Genomic DNA, 21609 nt, shown 5'->3' on the forward strand with positions numbered 1-21609 from the left:
GAAACCGAGTTCGCGGGGGAGCGAAATACCCGTGAGGCACATACGGGAATAGCCTACAGGGTGGCAGGCAACCAGATCTCTCAGCACATATTTTTTTTCTTTACAGATGCAGTTTCGTATACAAAAGATAAACGAGAACTTGTAGGAAGCGAACTGCAGAAAAATACGAAAGAAGAATACATAGTTATACTATACCTATCCATAGTTTCTGGGTTGTTATTGCAGATCTAAATTATCCATTATCTTCAAAGGACAAGGTTCTCATTCAAAATAAAATCCAGTATCAAAGGCATATCTCTGATAGTGCTCAGTCATTCGCATCACCTAAAGATAGTTCCAGAAAGTTAGTACCGGGTGCGTTTAAGAAAGGCGCACCTTTCCCTCATGTTAGCCAACCACATCATTATGTATATATGTGGCATTTACATAAAGCCTCTTTTATATAAACACTGTTAGCCCCTTAAGATGTTGTGGAAATCTACGCCTATTGCACATAGTATCCGCATCTCTACTAAATCGTAGATGCAGCTCATTGCACCCACAATGAGCAACTCAAAGAGAAAGAAAATGCGCGTATGAACATACGCCCCTCGGTCCCTCGCTCATTCTCCCCCCCCCCCCTTCTTCATCACTTCTTTCAGCAAACGCATAGCAACAACGCTGTGAAATAGAAGAGGCCGATCGAGTACAGCTCGCAGTCCTTTTACTGCTTTATACATGAGCTTGTCACTTACAGGCGCTTCGATCTCCGGATAATCGCCTGTCTTTGCTGACAGCAGCTGTTTTCTGTTAGGCTACGCCGCGGCAGCGCGGTCCGGTGACGCTCCTGTACCGACAAATATCTAGTTAGCAGGTTAGCCAGGCTGGCATCTAGCAAAGGACCAAGCACCTGACTCTGCAGGCTTCCATGCTCAAAGTATCGCCAACTGTTGACAAGAATGATGACAAACGTACCAGCTACGGGATGATGTCCAATAGCTCCTGTTCCTTACCCTTGCTACTCTTGTAGGAGCTTTCTTTCAGCGCTCAACCTCGATCCTCTTGTATGACAACAACCACAACATTTGCTGGAACAAGGACACGCCAAGATACACATAAGACACAAGCAAAAAGGCAACAAGCGAAAGGGCTATGTACTTTTCGCATAGTAGATCAAATGGTGGGCAGCCTAGGCCCTGGCCAGCCAGTCATAGGCCGGCCGGCGAACCGACCGATATCGGCATGCCTTGTAATGCGTGTTGCGAATCGGTTAAGTTGCAGGAAGTTCAGTCTAATGTCGAATTGGTCTATCGCGTTTCCGACTAGTGCCATCGACAGCGGCCCTCGTTATGCCAGACTTTCAGAAGAAGAAGTCGATGAAAAAAAGCCGTTCAGTGGTGGGGATTGCCGTTGTCAAACTGCAGGACAAACATGAACGATGTTGAAGAGAGTATAGGGCAAACAAAACGAAGTGATTGTCTGCCTTAGTCTTGATCCTGCAGGAGACGTTTTTGCTGCTGCTGCTGCTGCTGTTGTTGTACTTACTATTTTTATTGCAGTGCAAAGATCCATTGTTTAAAATGGGTTAAGCGACAGACTGCTGTGCGAAAGTGCTGAAGACAGAAACGAGAGAACAAAAGAGTTTGTTCAATATAGCCAATTGAGTCAACGCTACAGCCAGCCACGGTTAAAGGGGTTGGTTGTCGGAAGGACGTAGGAAAAAGGTCACTATAAGAAGCAGCCAGCCATTGCTTGGCCAGATGGTTTCAGCATCTCTTTGCCAAAATAGTGTTTATATTAATACTTTTTCGATAAGAGCCGTGATTCGGAATCTGACTACCGTTTGCGAAGTGATGTCAATAATAATAATAGCAAAACATCGCGCCCGGCTTAGTGTGCTATATACACGCGTAGCAAGGCGTACGTTTGATGTCCCATGTCGTACATGTGACGTCTTAGCTGTACATGCATCAAGCTTTGACATATAAGTACCAGTATTTATGTTATAGGTCGTACATTCGGTATCCGCTTGATACCGCAAAGGAAATTGATGAAACAGACAATGAGTGGTTCGGCACCGAACTATCATCACATTTGTAGGTTTGTTAACGCAACGTCAGCCTAGAGCTATAAACTGGTTCGTCGTAAAAATGATAATCATTCAATTTTATTGTAGTTTTTTTGACTGGGTCAGATTTAAAATTACTGATTCAAAGCTGGTCTTAGTTTGCTCAGCGGCAATTATTCTCATGCGATTGTCAGGTCGAAAAGGTTCTTGCTAAGCGTATAAAATGTACTATAGTGTTTACTATAGGTTTAAGGTTTGGCAGTTGAGTTAATGAACACAAACCTACCTGCGCTGAATGCTACTCTCGAAAAACTAGAAGCTTTATAAAAGTATTTCTCGTAACTGCCTTACTTGACATGTATGTAACGATGCTAGTTTAATCCTACTTGTCGAATAGCGCATATCTTGTCGTCCCTACTATTGCCGTTTAAGGAACGGAGTTAACTAAACGATTTCATTCATGACCAATGTATACATCGTATTTTCCGTTTATTCTGTTTACGTGCGTTATTCATTGGCTTACTTTCTAGTAAAAAGGTTATATCAGATCCAATCCAATGAGATTACAATCTTCCTGGCAGGATCGTGCGTTTGACAGTAAACAGCTTACACAAGAAAGTATCGACAAGCAACAAAAAATAACAGAACTCGTTGGTATTTGGGTCTGTGCTTTGTACACACGGAGCCAGCAATTAGTAACGGCACTGCGAGTTCGCAACACCGTCGACCTCATTTATGGCTTTGACGGCCAAATGACACGAAAATGTAATAATAGGCCTTGCAAGGACCGATATCCCAAGAAGGACAGATTAAACCGGCTAACTAACCATTTCTCAGTTTCTTCGCTGAAGCGAAAATGTAGCTCAGAGCGCCATATGCAGCCGACTATAACCGACTATTAATGGTGATCTTGTATATCGCAAATTAACATCAGCTATAACTACCGTAACTTATATTGTACGGCAAACCTAACTACGTTCCATTTATATAGGGTTTTTCTGGCTATAACTTATGTGTTCACTTACAACTCTAACTTCAAAACTAAATAGATTATTTTGGCGATCATCTAACGGTTAGAAACAATAAGCTAAATTGTTGGCATGGTCAGACCAACTGCTAACATTACGCAAGTGACATCCTCGATGGTTATGGTTAAACCTAATGAAATAGGCCCAACGGTACGGTATAAATGACGGCAAAAAGACGACGTCCTTGATGCTATGGATATCACATGCGAAAATCTGTTCCCAACAAACCATTACTAACTGCACCAGCGTTGATGGGCGACGACCTTTATAGCTGAACTTCCCCTTTTTAGGGTTCCTAGAGGGAATCCTCGTTTCAAATAGATTTCCTGCCTGCCATATATGCGTACAGCATATCAATGTACAGCAACTGGTATCGAGCCAAATAAACAATGTCATATCACACACATTTCGTAGTCTGCCTTATAGGGGGAAGCTTTAAGGTTATCCATAATATTGCCTGCTTCTCTAGGTATACTCTCAATATTACCTATACCGCTGCTTTGTGCAACGAAAGACTAAACAACAGAAATATTTTATATGGATTATTTGTTTGTGGCTAGATAAACTGTACGGTAAGCCCTTCCAGAAACTATACGTGGGTAAACACGTACATCGATAGTTCAGCTCACGGGAAACCCAAGCTTTCCTTTCGTTTGAAATCCTTTATTAACGCACATTCGCTCTTCTTTACTGCCTTTATTCTTAGTGTGTCGTGACTTGGGGAACTGGCTATAGCTGTGAAACTAAAAATAGATCTAAGTCCCAATTATACCCTTGGTGACATTTTGCCGTGCTTTTCTGTGTCAGCTTAGCCAATGTTTATGCTTTTATTTTTATCTCTTACTTGTTTTTATTTATCTTGCTTTCGGCACGAAGGAGGTTGTGGTCACTTCCCAGTCACTAGACGATAATCTCTTGTCGTTAGAACACTCTCACGTTCCGATTTATACCACTACGTTCCCGGAGTCGCTCATATTCCGCACCACTGATTTCTATTATAGGTCGCTACGATCTCAAGACCTGCTTCGGAAAAAACTTAATTTTTCTAAGTGTTTAAAATTTCAGATGTTCTTCCATAAACTGCTAGGACAAACCCCGATCTCAATTTCCTCTTCTCGTTTCAGATAAGAGGGTGCTCTTTAGAATCTGCTAAACTAATCATCTCGTTTGCCTCTTTCTTTAAGCGCATGCAGCACTATTATTCTGTTTATTTAGAAGCACATAATGTTAGTTTTTTTTTCGACCAGAATGCAGTGGTTTTAGTTAGTTGCCGCACCAAAGTTTGTGAATCAAGTATGTGTTTTAAGTCAGACTTAATAGTGTACATGCACACGTGCACTGAACAATAATTATTCATAAAGATAGAGCCTTTCATATTTTTGTGATGTAGGCCAATAAAAATTGAGATCACTATTCGAAATGATTAGCAATTTTAAATGTTTTGACATAAAGCATTGTTAAGTGCTATAGGCTAACATTGTCTGTACTCACTTCGTGAGTCGATCATCCAAAACATGTATGTGTATACCAACGCAAATCGCCGAAAATCTGTGTAATTGACGAAGTTCTAATAAAGCAAGAAAATCTGCTCTATAAAGATTCCATAAACGTTCATCTCGAAGGCCCTTTATTTTCGTCGAATACTCTGCTAAATGTCTTTTCCTTACGTTTCTTTGCGAGTGCTAGGTTGGCAGAAAAATGGCTAGAAATAGATTCTAGGCCGAGCATGGGTTCTATCGGTGAAGAATCTGTGCGTGTACTAGCTGTCTGGCTTCTCTGCCTTCAGAAATGCCTGCAAAGGTAAGGCTTTTTAACCATCACAGTTAACATCATCACAGACGTTCCCTTGATTGCGAACAGCACTATCATGCGTACTCGAGTAGATGACGGTCATCAGATTTTACTTCATCGAAAGAAATATGAACGCATGATCGTCGAGCGAAGAGGTTACGCCGGACGAGGAAACATCCCTACGTTCATTGTTAAAAGGACTTGGGGCGATCCAGGGTGTTGAATGCACGTTAAACCGGTACTCAATGGTATTTCTCCTGCTGGGCTAAACATCGCTTGGCCTACTGGCCGAACAATATCCTGTTTATTCTCTATTATCAGTAGAAAAGGCTTTCCAAAGATCGAGCCGAGAAAAAAATCTCCCAACTGTGGACTATCAGAACCTGCCAGCGACGTTAGGGGTCCGGAACAGCGAGCACACAGATGGTGGAGCTAGCTGATTCGGGGAGAAAAAACGAAAAAATGTCGAGGGAGAAAACTTTGAATATTTCCCCCAGGAGAACAAGTGCAGCGGACAGCTGAAAGAATCTCTTATAGAACGATCTTCATGTGAAGTTTTAAGTGGAAACATGCTCGTATTAGATCGGAATGTCCACTACACGAAGCAAAAATCTCCGTTCTTCTAGAGAAAGTGCGAAAAGCAGAGGTAGCAAGAAAAACAGATCAGTGGACGAATGAACGAAAAAGATATGGAACAGAGCCATGGGCTTACAATGACGAAGTGGTTAGAGAAGTGAGCATATTCTAACATCTGTTTTGAATACGGAAACGCTACGCCAGAAAGAAACGAATCATGACGTCGTGTACGGTTTCCTAACGCTACACAAAAATTTAACAAGAAGTTATAAAAATAGATTAGTATCAGTCGTCTATAAAGAAGAAATGCGACGAACTCTAGCCACGATCGCTGGACACAACCTTGAGTTCGACTCCGGTCGAGCCGATGATTAGTTTGAGAGTCACATACACAATACCTGCTGGTAAATAAGGCCGAAACAGGAATGAATCCTGCTCTATGACTGATAAGTGTGAGTCATACGAGTAGAATGTCTGAATATATATGGAATGCGGATGTGGATGTATTTAGAAATTTCGGCGAGACTTTGCCCTTAGGCGCACATTCAAGAATTATTTTGCCCTGTTAGAGGATGTATTTTGAGTTTATCTAATGTTAATGTAAATGGCCCACATATTTAAGACCGAATATATGAAAAAGGATGATGAATAGCGATTAATATTCGAAAACGTTCCTGGGAAAATGGGGGCATTTCCTTTTTGCTTAGAAAATCAAAGAACACAAAAAATGATATTTCATATTATTTAATTCATATATATGTTACTTTTATCAATCATAGAATAACATTTATTTTCTTAGAACCTCAACTCAAGTAATGAGCTAACTACGCAATGGGTGTCAACAGTTAGGATGAGTCAACTTGGCTCGCGAAGCTCGACCATTGCTCAGAATACCTACTGAATGATAGTTAAAGGACTACAACGCCTCATAAAGAGGATAAGTGCGCCAGAAAGACCCAGGCACATACACTTCAAGCCTAAAATGTAATTCACCGGATAAAGAATCTGCACGGAGTCTGCCAGGCAAACATGCTTCCTTCACATAACTAGTTCGCGTTTTTTTTCCGTTGTTACAATCCCGGTTTGTGCAAGAGCTCTATAACGTCTGTTATGGGTCCTAGCCTTAATAGGCAGGTGTTGGCATACATCTAACGGGATTTTCCACAGATTATGAAATAAGCGCTGATATCTTACACTGTTCAAATCACAGTCGAAGTTGAAATAATCATAACTTATGCATATATGGGTTCGTAGGAGTTTTAATCAATTGTATCTGCCTGATTAGTGGCCTGGCTGAATAGTCAATATTGGTAATCCACCTTTAGAGTATCAAGCGTAGCGTTTTCCAGCCCGCACCCATAAAGATGCATTCCCCTTTCTCCGTTGTATCCTTTCTTCATTATACCCATTGTATTGATATTGACAGCTTAATCGAATTTTGCATTGCGATCTTTATTCTTATGTCAAATGGCGACGACAGAGAGCTCATGCTCCTCATATCTATTTAAGCGTACGCGGCTCAGTCGGTTGTAAAGCTTTGTGTTGGTATACGACTGTATCTATAAAACAGTGTTTCAACATAGTCTACAGAGATTCTATAACATAGCCACTGGCAACTCCTTCATCCGAGCTTTCTTTGTAAAAGGAGGATAAATACAAATAATATCAACATCTAAATTTAGGAAAGCTTTGGCGAATAGTGTCTAGTGGGTCTTGTGTTCATTCAGATATTACATCAACTGATAATACTATATAGAGGCAGAACTTGGACAAGTAAATATTTGAGGAGCAAAGTTAATCTTAGGGGGGCACGTTGTAGCTAAGGTGGTATATCTGATACTTTCAATCGGATCCTTCATATCAGTTTTCTATAAAACCAAATGGCTCGAATTTGGCTAGTGCAATATTCCCCCATCAAAGGCTATTTTCGTTTTCACGTAACAGATAGTTTCAATGCTAAATATCCGGTTGAAATGTAAACAAATCGTCGCGAATACGATCTGTATCGTTCCGCATAAGCGACGGGTATGTGTCCAGCTGATGAATTTATCTCTTCTAACGCTGGAATTAAGGATCTTTACCAGGTCCGATAAAAACCACAATGCCCTGTTATCTAATCTACGGTATCGATTGATCTCGGCTTAAAAGATGGACGCTCATGTAAGCCAGTCTATTTTGTATGTACTTGAATGATCTAACTAATATCGGCTTCATAGTGAGCTGCTCTGATTTGCTTCTTCTAATCCAAATCGGCAATCACATTGGCAGCTGTTCACAACGTAGGGGTGATGAGAGGCAGCTACCCACCCCTCACAATGGCAGAGATTATAATGAAGTCAATTTTTAGGTTAGTCCAATTAGCAGGCGAAAGGGCTAGGCTGTTTTGCACCGTAGCTTGTCGTCTGCTGAAATTAGCAAATAAATAAATAAAAGTCTCGAGTTTAACATTCGGTAACATTGTTTTAGATAGAACAAAGAACGCTTTGTTTTCTAATAGTTAGCAATACATCTTCGTCCAATTGAGTAACGGAACAAAGGCGAGAAACTGGGCAGAGTCAAGCTAATGTCAATGAACTGCTAATTCAATGCACCAGTAGTCGATAGCCGAGGATAAAACGATACTGCGTCTATTCTAATGTTCAATTGATGCTTTGCTTTTTGATTTACTACGTCTCACGAATGCTGCTGACGAAACAAAGGTAACCATAGGTTGACATGTGTAAACAAAGGTCCCGGTTAGAAAGAGGGTCGATCAACGTGTTAGAAACAAATATAGGCTTATGATTTCTCTGGGCGCAAAACGCACATGGGATCCGTCTATGCGCCTACGTTACGGAACTAACATCTCCCTAAGGATTAGTCGTCAGCCATTTGACATACAATGATGCGTCAGTTGTCAAATACATGTCTCGAAACAGATGGTTAAGTCAACTCCAGTTTTCAAAAACGTTTTTTACTCTTTTTTTCAATACGCAAAAGTCTTATTTGTCTAGATAATTTCTATAAACGTTTACTTCGGCGTCTTTACATGTGTAAATTTTTCTTTGCTCAAGTTATTCTGCATTGTGGTAAAAGTCCATGTTCTATTGGCTACATGCGAAGCGACAAGAAAGAGGCGATTTCTTTGATGATTTCAAGTATGTGTTAGGACACACAGCATCCCTTTCGGCCTTGCATCCACTACCCTTAGTTCTCTACTAAAGGCAAGATACTTCCAAAACGTTTTTATGCACTAAAACGTATAGCTGTAGACTATGCATACCGCAGCTTGAAGTGGCTTAGAATAGGATTATAATAATGGTTAGGTTTGAACGTAGGCGCAAACTTCAAATTGATTTTAGTTATTATTTATTTTTTTTGGAAGCTTTCAACAATGACCTGTCAGGTTAAAATTGTGTGACTTAACGAGGACATTAGCTCTAGGCTGGACATATTCAGGCACGGGAGCCGCATCGTGGCATTAAGGTGGTCTCATCTTCTCGCCAAAGATGACGACTAGGGCTTATAGTGAACATGTTATAATCCCGCGGGAAATGTTTCCCTAATCAATCGAACTATTCTATAATATCTCAAATATAGCTAGTTCACCTTTGAAGTACTTAATTAATGAGGGTCGCTATAATTTATGCGGCTCCTCTGAGATAAGAACCGGTTGGCAATGGCTATAAGTTTTTGACGATGCCAGTCAGTGATAGTTACTCGCGACGGAACTCGACTTGCCTGGAGAAATTTTTTCAGCCCCTCTATTCTGCGTCAACAATCCTTGATCCTACCGGTCAGTTTTGAGCCGGGCATCAGACCTGGACAATATGGTACGCAGCACCGTGGAACACCTTAATGCAAATAGGTGCCTATCTTTTCCCTGTAATCCATCGCGAACTATAACATTTACGTTGGGCAAACGGACTAACTCATCTACCAAGAAATAAATGACATGCTTTAACAATATTGATATTAGCAGTCATCCATAGAAACGACTTGTCTAGAGTTTAACATGTGACATAAGTATGCAAATGTCTCAGTGTGTCAATTTTCCTTCTTGCTCATCAATCTACCATTTATTGAGGTAAATTAGTCTTAGAAAATGGAAAAAAAACGTAGTCTATTTGAGTGCTTGCCTTTTGCTTAAATCATTTACCCTTCTCACACTACTACTACTGGCTGTGCAAGAAGTCGCTATAGTATCGGCGTTTATATTCGGGTAATTTAATTAGCTGACATACCTCAAACTATAGGCAAAAAGTTTTCAAGTGTCCAGTTAAAAAATTCTTGATTATTCGCAGACTAGAAGTGTAACTGCCCCTCTGCAGACCCACAGGGTGCGGATATCACTCCTTCGCCATCTCATTGGCTTCGATGAAGTCTAATAGAGCCTGGAAATAAACTTAAATTTAGAATTGTACCATTGTCTCGCCAGACGCCTTAAAGAAGCGTATTTGTAGAATTACTGGTTCTATAATTATATTATTGAGCTTTGTAGCATGTTTTCATAGGTAAATAATTGAGCCAAGCGATATTAGTCAATTGTAAATAATAAGTTGCAACAATAATGGCCTAGCATAAGCCATAAACTTTGTTTATGTCACATATATATTTCTGACATGCGTCTCCTTTGACACATCCGTACAGAGATATATAGAGACCGTATACAGAGGTCCCGCACCGGGGCAATATTCCATGACCTTTGATTTCTTCGATAGCCAACGATACCGCCGATATTTATGCAAAGGTTATGGAAATGTGTCGATATCAACGTAAATTACGTATCACATATAATGTTCGATATATCAATTTCGCGCTTTTCACAGAATTCACGGTTACTTTGTTAGCTATCGCGAACGAAAGAATGATCCATCTAGAAATTGGATGATTTTATTAAGCACAGTTTGTCTCGACTGTGAGCAAGCGAGGACTGAACTTAAATTGAACTTTTGCATGACGAACTTAACTTTCAAATGATCGCAGAAAATTTCACGATATTCACTAATCACCATTCGAGATCTGGATGGACCGAACTAACAATATATTTGAATGAAAAACAGGTAGACCATTGAGGTTGCTAGTTTAAGCTGTAATTATATTGATTTAATTGAACCTTATAGCTGGTTTTTGATGTCCGAGATAATCCTGCGACAATTCCAAGTTCGAATGGCCTACTGTATTTCTTATTGTTGCATAGAAATGATTACGATCCTGTTCGATGGTGGGACAAATATGGGCTAATGCTAACCGTCGACTTCTGCTGAAGTCTTAGAAGATCTTCCCGTCCCCCCCAGCCGCTGTTAGCCACCAGTAAAGTACAAAACACAGCTGGCCAATATATCTTGTGTTCACTATGCTGTATTATAGGACCGTTAAATGATTCTTAGTTCCAGGTGGCCAGCCGACCTAACTGAGGACTAAATTTACCAAGCCACCGGCCGACCTGTTCTCATGCTCGTAGACTCACAAAGCGTAACGATCGTTCTAATCATTCAGAAGTAGATGAAGCAATAAGTAACAACGTGAGTAGTACTAGTAATAATAATAATTAGCTGCAATGCTTAACTGTCGATGGTCCGTACTTAATGCGCGACTCAAACGCGTTTGAGTCGCGTTACCAGCGGGTAAACTAAAAAAAAAACGAGTGGCCAACGGGAAATTTCGGCCAAATAGCACAACGAAAGCAGTACAAAACGTGCTGCTAGCCGCGAAGCAATCATTGCCATTGCTTACTGTTACATGAAGTAGAAATCGCTTGGGACAGAGGCACCAAATCGCGAGCGCCAGCCGAATGATATATTGCCAACGCCGGCTGTAATAGCTTTCATAACCTGTATCGGCGCAAATCGTCAGCCAAAGCTCGTGTCAAAGATAGTGAATTGTGGGTGATCTTCATAGAAAGGGAAAAATCGATGCTTAACATTGATGTCTACCTACTCCAACGTTGTGTAAAATCTTGCTTGTTATTCAAATCAATGATTTCTTGTTGTAGTGGGCATTCTATCCAACTGAAGAACGTTCAACAGTGTGTAACACGTCCCAGCAGAAGCTTACGCTGGTACAACATTGAGTGTATATTTGGAAATGGGCGAGCAGATACACTACTACAATTCTAAATTCTACAAACCGTAAAATTGACGTCATTTCACGAATCATTATATTAACGTTATTCGAATTTACTCACTTACGCATTATGAAAGATCAAACATTGACCATGACTCTGCTACGTGGACCTACTGATGCTCCACGTTTTTAAACAATTCGACGGCACAATTGATATATAAACGTCCCAAAACTCGTTTGAGCGCTATAGATACAGGAGTGTCAATCACCAAATATCCCGACAGCACAGAGTGTCTAGTTTGTTTCCGTTTCTCTATATCAAGCCTTTTCTTGGCAAAACAAATACACGTTATTTGTAAGTCAGCGCGAGGCTGAAACTCTAAGCTAGAACAACGCTGAAATCTGGAAAATTGGTCTAAATGAATCCGTCTTTCTGTCGGGTTCAGTATTCGCCTATTGTTTCACGTTATTTCGTACTAGCATTTAACAAAAGCCTGCAAAAAAGCGGCTGCCTTATTTGATACCTGCTTTGTTGATGCATATGCTATAGATGCGCATAGGAAGACTTATTCCATTTCGTACTCTAGCTAGTTTGCCATGTCACTCACGATGCGAGCACGAAACAATGTACCCAACGTAGATATAGCATTAGCGCAATGATTGCTACGTAAAATGAACAGGACAACAGACAACAAGCCAGCGTCCTTCGTCCTCGTACCAGCAGTTTCGCTTGAGTAAAGCTAGCTACAAGAACTGCTAGGGAATGAAGAGCTAAAGAAGCTCTTATAGGGCAAAAAAGCTGTCACAGTGCCTCAAGCAGCAAGTGCGAAACACGATTTTCTTTCTACCTATTTTCACTAGCTACTAAGGGGATTTATGCTACTTCATTCGGTTAAATGTAACTACTTTTGTTGTTGTGACCTTTTCCTCTTGTACCGAATTCAAATGCACCCCTTAGAAACATAAATGGCGATATATTTCAAACGTTTTGCTGATAATAGCGTTATTATACAATTATAGCAGCAATAAAGTAATATCCTTTCAGCTTAGTTCGAGAGCCTTATTATTGTCTCTGTCATGTTCCTCTTGGACTATCACTGCGATGACCGCTGCAAACGTAGCTGTAAAGGCCGCGATACGTAGATGAATCCCGCTAATTATTTTTTTTCCCACACATGCGTAATCTATGCCTAGTGTAGTTATTACCATACCAATTTCAGAGTTACGAAATATTCAACAAACGTTTGGGTTTGTTGAATTTCTCAACGAACTCAACGAGGCGTCACTTGATATAAAATTTCTCGTGCGTCCAATTCTTGGCAAAAGAACTTAGTTTGGCAGGCCAACGAACAGGTCCTGCGGGACGTCCATCTCTAATTATCTCTTCTCAACATATCTGATAAGACGCCGGCTCGCTTGGACATTTTGACTAGTGGCAACTTCCTCTACAGAGAAATTGGAATCGTTGAGCTTCTGCCTGCCGGCCTGAATACGATTCCCAGCCGACACGAGTTGACGGGGTACGGCGACAACAAAGGTAGGGCTGTTTCCTGTTCTGTGCAGAATTAATTTTTCCGGCCGGGTTACATAAAGCGATACAAATAAATTGGTAGTGCAATAATCAAAGCTTGCCCGGACAACAGTATAAAGAGTTTTACCTATTTAGGTATTGTTTAAACTGTAGAAGAACAGCGTGGAATCACTTATGCGGAAAAGCTGGATCAATTGGGTAAATGCTATATCGCCTTAAGCTCGTTCCATTTGAGTACCAAGAATTATAAAAGATGATAATTTCTAAAGAAATTAGACTAAACACGTCCAGCAAACTTGCTGAAAGTTACAACTTATTCGGCCAAAGTGTTAGTTATCAGTGAAATTTGTTTAGATTTCCTTATAGCGCTAAGTACACACAAGTAATGAATCATAAGAAAAGTTTAACAAAATACCATTCTAGGCTCCACTTTGAGGCTCTGAAGGATCTCGGCTTGTCGGTTTTCTCTCGGGAGCGGGCCACTCACCTTAAATTAGTCGTTATTCCTATTAGGTTCCTAGGTTGAATTTCGGTGAACCCTTTCGAAGTGGCTAACCAAATAGCGAATGCTATCTAACTTTATATACGAAAAGAAGAGACCTAGACCAGTCTCAGTTGCCTTACAGGTAAGCAATTGCCAAAAACCGCTAAAGTGGTATATTTATAGCTGGGATCCACAAATGTTAACAAATACAGCGTAAAATCACTGATACCCGCCTGATAGAGGAAGAAATTGTTTACTGATCACAGCTGAAATTCCTGTATACGATAAGTGGTTTTGAAGATGTGTGTTACAAATGATATCTAGATAATATTTGTACTAACTAATCGCGCTTCTCAGATCTGAAGTCGGCCCATTCAAATCATTCGATTGCCTGTATGCCGCAAGCAATCAAATTCAGTTTTCGTTCTTCGTTTTGCCAACTACCCAAGTGGAATTAAACATACCTATTTATATATATATATATATATATATATATATATATATATTTGTATATGTATATATATATAGAATCACTAACTTTATGTTTAACAAACTAATTTATGTTTACAATGAAACATTACACTATCCAGGATCATATACTTTCAAAGGGAAATAGTCAATAAGCTATAGCAATCACTTGTATATTTGAAGGCTTGGCCACTGATAAAAAAAACCAACCTTTGATGTTTAGCGCGGTAGTAGCAATTCCTATTTAGGGAAAAATATTTTCCTTCAATCGTACCCCCGCTGTGTCTAAGCGCCAGGCGTCCTTATGATAATATCAGTTGTTGTAACATAGCCATCAACGAACATACATGTTATAATCTATTAGCGCTGCATCATCTGAGTCCTGAGCTACTATCACTAGCCCAGCTCATAAATACACTGGTCTGTTAGCGTCTCTTGGAATCATCACTTGATGTTGGAAAGGCAGTTCGCAGCTGATGTACATAAGAGCACCTCATTCCTCTGTTTTTCAATGATCCCAGAAATCCTAACAATTATTGACCTTTTCGACCTAACCATAACGAAGTGATGTGCCATTTTTTAATCTTACAAGCAATAGGTTGCTCGCCTCGGAAGACTTAATCGCAGGAGAGCACGTACAAAGAGTAAGCGATAACAAAAACACCCGTCGGTAGCAGGAATGCGAAAACGAGGTTCTTTTTGAGAGCCAGAGAAACACTCATGCGACATAGGGCTCATCCATAACAAACAACAATGGTAAAGAGTACAAACGTATTTCATATAGGGAAGCTTATTCGTCCCTCCGGTGTATTGCCGCATCCTGTTTGTCTTGCCGCATACACAAGACAGCTTTCCGCATGAGAACGCTTGCCCCTCCTTCTCGTACGCAGCCGCTGCGGTGTCGATACATTGGACTGATGGAAAGAGAACTAGGAGCATGAGGGCGCTAGCAATTCTCTGATTGTCCTCGAGACAAACCTCAAGGGCTCTTCAAGACGTTGGAGTGAGTGTGTAGTGTTCGGATGTCTGCATGCAACTTTATGCATGCTCAGTACAGTATCACGTTTAACTTACGAATTGTTAATAAAACAATTACAGAAACTTCAATATGAAGTAATCACTGTACTCGTGAAGCATTCAGTTCTAGTATTTAGCATGCGGTACGTTGGGCATTACATCAAACAGCTAGCTCCCAGCATGAGGGTAAGGCCTATCATATGCATTTGTGTGTTGTTGTTGTTGTTGATTCACAATTTTGCTAATCGCGTCACAGAAGAAATATGAACGATAATATCAATTAAATGTTATTATTGATAAGCAAAATTTTTATTGAAACAAGTTCTTATCACTAACGTAATTAATTAACTTACGTTGAACCGTGCGAGATTTCTAAATGCGGCCACTAGAATGAACACTTAAAGTACCATCCAATAGTCTAAAATAATGTATTTTACAGTGATTGTTATGGTTGAACTTCACCTTCGTTAGATCTTCGATACCTCACAGTCTTAGAAATCCACTCGTCAGTGTACCGCGGTTTTAAATATAAACAGCTTAAATTAGTCAATGATCATAATTATGCTGTAAAATGAAATTCGTCAGTTGTATAAATATAATGATATTACGATAGCGATACAATTCGCTTTAAAGCATAACAATATATATATATATATATATATATATATATATATATATATATATAATAAATACCTTTACATTGTTTATATTTAAACTTTACTTTTAGATATATAAAAACAAACCTTCAGTTTGAAAAAGACCATATCCACTTTAAAACCTGTAAAATTTCAAGTGAAATTTTGCGATATGGATAAAAATACGACAACAAAGACGTACCACTTGGCTATCAGCAGACGAAAAACTCAAAGGGTAAATCGATAAGAACAATCGCTGGCTAGAAATATACCACTAGTATTTTCGTCGAAAATTTTTCTAAAAGCCAACTGATCACAATGCATGAAGAAACATCATTCAAAACCATAAAGCACATCGTGCAAGATGAAGGTCATACCGGCCAGTAACGAATTCGAAAAATTCGAAGTTAGGAACGAAATGTCCTTTTTCTTATACAGGCTTGTAATTAGGCCTAGAAAAGACTTGCTTAAATCATTTGCTGCTAACCCAGCCAGGTCAGGAATTATGATCCATCTACCGTAAGGCTGACATGAGGTTCTGCTACGCAGCGTGAACCCGGGTTTTGGATGACTCAGCTGTAGGCGTACCAACGAGTCGCATCTTGTTCCATCAATAATAATATTAAAGATTTCTATCGTAGAACTATAGTAACTAGTGTACACGATTGTCCATAATAAATACCTGTCGATGGTAATGATTATCCACAATATCGCGCATATATCAGTTATATTGTTTTGCCTAATCAATGCTAATCAGACTATCCGAGTTTCAAAACTGACCGCCTCTGGCGCGCTACTACCAACAGCGATAAGCGGTACGAAAATACGATGTCTCCATTTAACGTACCTGTATACACATATAAACATTCTCAGTAAGCTTAATTACGTTTTGACGCCCTTCAATTATTTCGCCTTCTCTGGAAAGTTAGCATCAGAAATATGTTTGCAGTCATCTCAAAATACTTTAAGTTTTAGTCGTGTACATTCTATCGAAAAGTCTGCAAAGTCAAAAAACCTGCATGCGTTTTCATTAAAATAACCCTGGCCCCCCTCGACTCGAAAGTAGCCCCTCTGGCTCAGCGCATAAAGAAGTAGCCCAAGGCCAATCAACTTTATAAGTTTGGCCGTGTAAAACCGGCCTCTTTAGCGCGTCTTATAATCTTGCGCTCCAGCAAACTTTATCTACTTGCTCGCCGACGCCCCACTATTTATCGACGAGCTTAGGATACCGCTTAAACTAGTCGATACAGACAGCTTATCAGCAACCTACTCGAGATTATGAAGTTAAAATGAACTACGTATTCCTGAATTTCTGCTTAGGCAGAGCGATGACAAGCTCTGTTTGAACGGGTAGCACCACAACCGACCGACCGACCGACACGTAGTGACTCGCCACATGATCCAAGAGGGTCGCCATGATGTGTGTCAGAGCAATAATTACCACGACGTCAGACACGACCGCCAACGCCCCCGCTACCATACGCACTACCGTCCAGCAACTTCTCTCGATGAGTTGACAACTCCGCGTCTTGGAACGAATCGTGATACTGATATGGTTACTAGCTGCTATTTAACACAAGGACGGCTTCTAATGTTTAATTCGCCTAATTGATTAGATTAATCATATTTTATCACAGTTAGTGTTATTAAACTTTGACTTGTTTGGAAATTTCTCTGCATGAATTGTTAATCAATAAATGTTACTTTGAATATCCTTATATCTGACAACTTTTCCTATAAGACCCTTCTGTAAGATTGTGGGTTTCAAACGTATGTACAGTTCAGGGCCCTAAAGTACAAACGTTTGCGTTATTTACCTACCTATTCATGGGGCAATGGTTACAATTTCAGTATTATGCACGCTACGTTTTCGAGAAGTTGCTTAGACTCCGACCTTTCACGACAGATCTCACTTGGGTAAGTCGGAAAGACTTACCCAAGTCAATAGCCGAAATCGGGTTTCATGTTCAAAGTGCGATACAGTTCATACCGACACAGACAGCATAAGATCCAAAGCGTTCGAACGTATAAAAAGCAGCTGTTTGTTGCTTACCTTTACAGCGTCGATTTTCGCATATATGTATTCATATTCCTACAGGACATGACACGTTTTAATGATTTAATATACACATATGCAAAGGGGCCACATCTATTTCCGGCAGAAGCATGGCCTGCAAGTAGGAAAAGAGACCGTGCCTCACTCATATCTAAAAATTCTTGTTTCCTAAAAAAAAAAATGATCGTGTTTCTTTCGGCCATCATATATCGGTAGAACTTTATAAACTTTGCAGCGTGTGCGCTTCGAACACGGATTTAAAAAGAGCTTTTTAACGTTTACTATTCGTATATACTTTCCAACGAATATCTAACAGCCACACTATAGCGAACCGTTTCTTGTAGATTTTATCTTCGCTAGTCTCCAGATGGCCCCCGAATTTCCTGCAGGCAAAGTCCAGAAGTTCTTCCGACGTTTCTCTCTGGTTGTTTGCCAGTGTTAAGTGATGCTTGATATTGGCTGGCAATATATAAACGTAACTAATTAACGCCTAGAACGGTGAGGCGCGAGTTGAACGCTAACGACGTTCTTCAGACGATAAATACGTAGTATCAAAGCTATAACGATAAGTATGCGCTTTATCGGTCGCGGTTGTTCCATCCGCTTTTTTAATAGAATAGCGATTATCTTTAGCCTTAAAGTGCGATAAATACACAGATGAGTTCGTTGGCCTGTATCGTCTAAATATCTTTGTTGAAGATTAGCTTCTGCTTAATTGTCACGTTTTCCTCTGAGCCGACGAGTAATGTATTCGATACGCACCTATCATTCCCTCACTACTGAAGGACTTTGTTGGAATCAAGCATTTCTATAGAAAAATCGATCTTGTGATCAGTCGATCCTAAATCATGATACTGTAAACGTCTTTTTTCAGGTCGAAAAATGGCATAATAAATGTTAAGGTTCGAAGCTATAGCATTAGCGTTTGAGTATTATCATTGCACAGCCATTGCCAGCTGGAACTTGATAGATTGTCGCGTCATACGTTGAGGCACTCTTCGTACGAACAGCGTTAAAGGCAGCACGGCATCTTGCTGGACTGTAGACAAACTTCTAACCCTATTTCATTCACTACAAGCTGAAAAACAGTTCTTGTTTGGATCCATATTGTTAAAACCACTATTGCTATATTAAGAAAAGCAGATCCATTCGTTTCGGTATGCTTCGCCTTGATTTAAATCCTTAGGGGAAACGACTGGGAGTGACTTGTTGAAGACTGTAGAATCAGACTGTGCAAAATCTTCTAAATCATAAAGAACTTCTTACATTGTTGGTTTTAAATTTTAGGCTGAGACCGTAGAGCTAGAAATAGATTAGTCTAATTTGTGTCGGTGATAAGTGTTATTTCAATCTTTTATATTTCATCGACGTAGCGGGACAGGTAATTGCTTATGATAGTAATGATTACAAACAGTTATTTTAATAGTTATTCATTTTGTTTTAGTAAGCCATATTTTTTATTGGCGTACCTGACTATGACCAATCCTAAAAATGATATTCGGAATACCTTAGGTCAATGCCAAAAATCTTTCAACTTCCTAAAAAACAACTGGGTGGGTAGGGAGACTTACGTCAAGGACCGCCGTCCTTTTCCATATGCCGAGCCTTTTAGGTAGTAAAATTTCCTGGAGATGGGCAACAAAATACTGGATTATTTTTGCCAACATGCTACTGCGCCTATTGTGAGACTCCTCAGTTGCTGATTCAAAGCTCCAAAGTACTTGCTTTTGCAGAATTAAGCCATTTTCACATTTCTTAAAGGGCCGTTCCCTCAATTAATACGTTTTTTAATTATCGATAATGTTCTTCGCCTAAAAGCTGGTCTCAAAACGTTAAAAATGAAATTACCTATTTTTCTCTTTTATTATACTAGACTCATTTTTTATATTGGTTCCGCGTGCTTGCTCTGGCCCATTGAGGCTTCTTCCTTTCATCTGACATACATTATTATTGAATTCTTTGGGTCTCTAGGTAGAAACCCAATGGGGTGCCAGTCATTGGCTTAAGGGTAAAGTTAGATAACTATTACCATCGCTATCACAATAACCCTATGCTTTTGTTTAACAATTGCACCCGGTAAACCAATTTACTGTAGAACATGTTTAAACCCCTGAGACACCCCTAATTTGTTTCCTATGATTAATAGGTAACAATAAAGTTGAAGCTTCCCAGAGCGGTGGTTATCTGCTGTCGTGTACAGACCGTTAGCTCAATTAGCCATTGCTAATCATTGCCACTCTCCGCCAGAATGGCTTAAATCCTCAATTTCCGAGTCAAGCACATACTTCACTGAGCCATACGGCAGGCTAGAGAGAAGCTTGTTGTTAATTTCGTTCAAAAGTTTAGGTAAGGCAGTGAGATTGGCTTGGGTATGTCCAGCTGGTTGTCAGCGATACTCTCAATTTTTTTTGTTCCGTTACTCGTCTTGTCCTACTTTAAATAAAGCTAACGGCACAGGCGCTGTGTGGTCTTTCGAGTTGACCGTTTTATTTCGTTTCAACCGACTCCAAAGACCCTTGACAGAGTCTGCTTGGCTCATCAGTCTTTCATGTTTCTGCGTAGCGTCAACAATAAGAAAAAGCATTAACAGTAGTTGTAGTCGTGGGAACGAGCCATTCACAGCTCGACCGACGGTTGCACCGGCATCCCATCTAACCCGGATCATGCTGTGTTATAATTAGTGCATTTTCGACGTATATGCCTATGATAAGTGCTCGCTTACTCCTGTCCCATAGCTTTTCTTCATCTACGCTGGTCGACACGTATGTTACAATAAAAATTAATCACGGAGCCTTAGTTAGCCTTGTTTATGCTTCATTTCGCTGTTGTGATTGTGAGCATTTCTTTGATATGCTGCTCTATGCCAGAATATATTGTTTCACTGAAGTGGTATGAACTGACGCCACGCTCAGCCCCCTTTCTTTTGCTCGTTATTTCATGGTATACTACGTAACCCTGCGTCATCTTCATTACTAAGCTAGGCAACCGCGTTCGAAGCATATCCAGCAGAACAAAGAAAAACCGCAAAAGAATCAAAAGGTACCTCTACAAGAACGAATGGGTAGTCGTAATATTGTCATAGGTTAAATCAATTTGGTTTTCAAGGGAGGCATGCGTACGATAACAGCATCATAACAATACACTATATGGAAATGTTCATCTACGAACAATCTTTGAGTTCAGGAAGGGAAAGACACCGAACTTCCTCAAGCAAATACACATCCAGAAAATGTAAAGGGTTCAAATGTCAAAAGTAATCAGCAAAGCTTCTGTGTCCTTAAATCCATGTTTAAGAAATGTCCTCCATAGAACAGCAAGCAGCCTATAGGATTGTGTATATCGCCTTCTGCTAGGCCTTGTCGAACTAGCCGATTGAGCCACCTCAACCTCTCAGTCCGTTCCCTTCGACCAAAACCTTTGACAACTGAGAAAGGTCATCGTAAAGATCTTCTTGTAACAAAGAGACAAGTTTACCTACTTGTTTACTTGATTGTACGGAAAAGTACACCGAACAATGATTTCGGTGCAATTCAAAACTACCTTATACTGCTAAACGAAGGGTTCTGATGTTGACTGACAATTACTAATGAAATTAATTTTAGCAAATTGTACTCGATTTTTCCTAAAAAAAAAATAGCTTTCCTCCATTCAAAACCCGTCAAATCTTAGTGTAGCGTGGCAAAAAATTGATCACTTGTACCGGTTGCATTGCATAGGACAAAAATCTCTTCTTTGATGTGTGTCCGATCATTCGTTATCAATAGGTCCACTCTGAACGGAACAGTTGCTGCAGCGTAACTGCAGGCTTTATCGGTAGACTACGCATCTGGTTAATTTATAAATTCGATTGCTGGAATTTACGATGCTAGTGTGGAATCTTACCTAGCGCGTTTTAATCGTAGCAGTACCCACGAAGTGCATATTGTACTCT

General features: G+C 40.0%; 1 protein-coding gene and 1 long non-coding RNA gene across 4 annotated transcripts in view; one reads left to right on the top strand and one right to left on the bottom strand.

Annotated features, from left to right (window-relative positions):
* Positions 1-17312, top strand: part of LOC111251641 (uncharacterized) — a 76433-nt gene extending 59121 nt beyond the window's left edge. The window contains exons 6-9 of the long non-coding RNA XR_015319354.1: positions 10812-10946; positions 12939-13024; positions 14569-15173; positions 16943-17312. This is a non-coding gene — a long non-coding RNA (uncharacterized LOC111251641). The remainder of the gene's footprint in view (positions 1-10811; positions 10947-12938; positions 13025-14568; positions 15174-16942) is intronic.
* Positions 1-21609, bottom strand: part of LOC111251600 (uncharacterized) — an 85231-nt gene that overhangs the window by 25375 nt on the left and 38247 nt on the right. The window contains exon 1 of one of the 3 annotated variants that reach the window (XM_022808323.2): positions 14181-14570. The exons of the other annotated variants lie outside the window; for them this stretch is intronic. The gene's annotated coding sequence lies outside the window, so the exon portion shown is untranslated. Of the gene's footprint in view, positions 1-14180; positions 14571-21609 lie in introns of those variants that run through there. 3 annotated transcript variants of the gene reach the window in all.

This window comes from Varroa destructor, unplaced genomic scaffold (assembly GCF_002443255.2).
Source record: "Varroa destructor unplaced genomic scaffold, Vdes_3.0 BEIS01000001.1, whole genome shotgun sequence".
NCBI lineage: Eukaryota > Metazoa > Arthropoda > Arachnida > Mesostigmata > Varroidae > Varroa > Varroa destructor.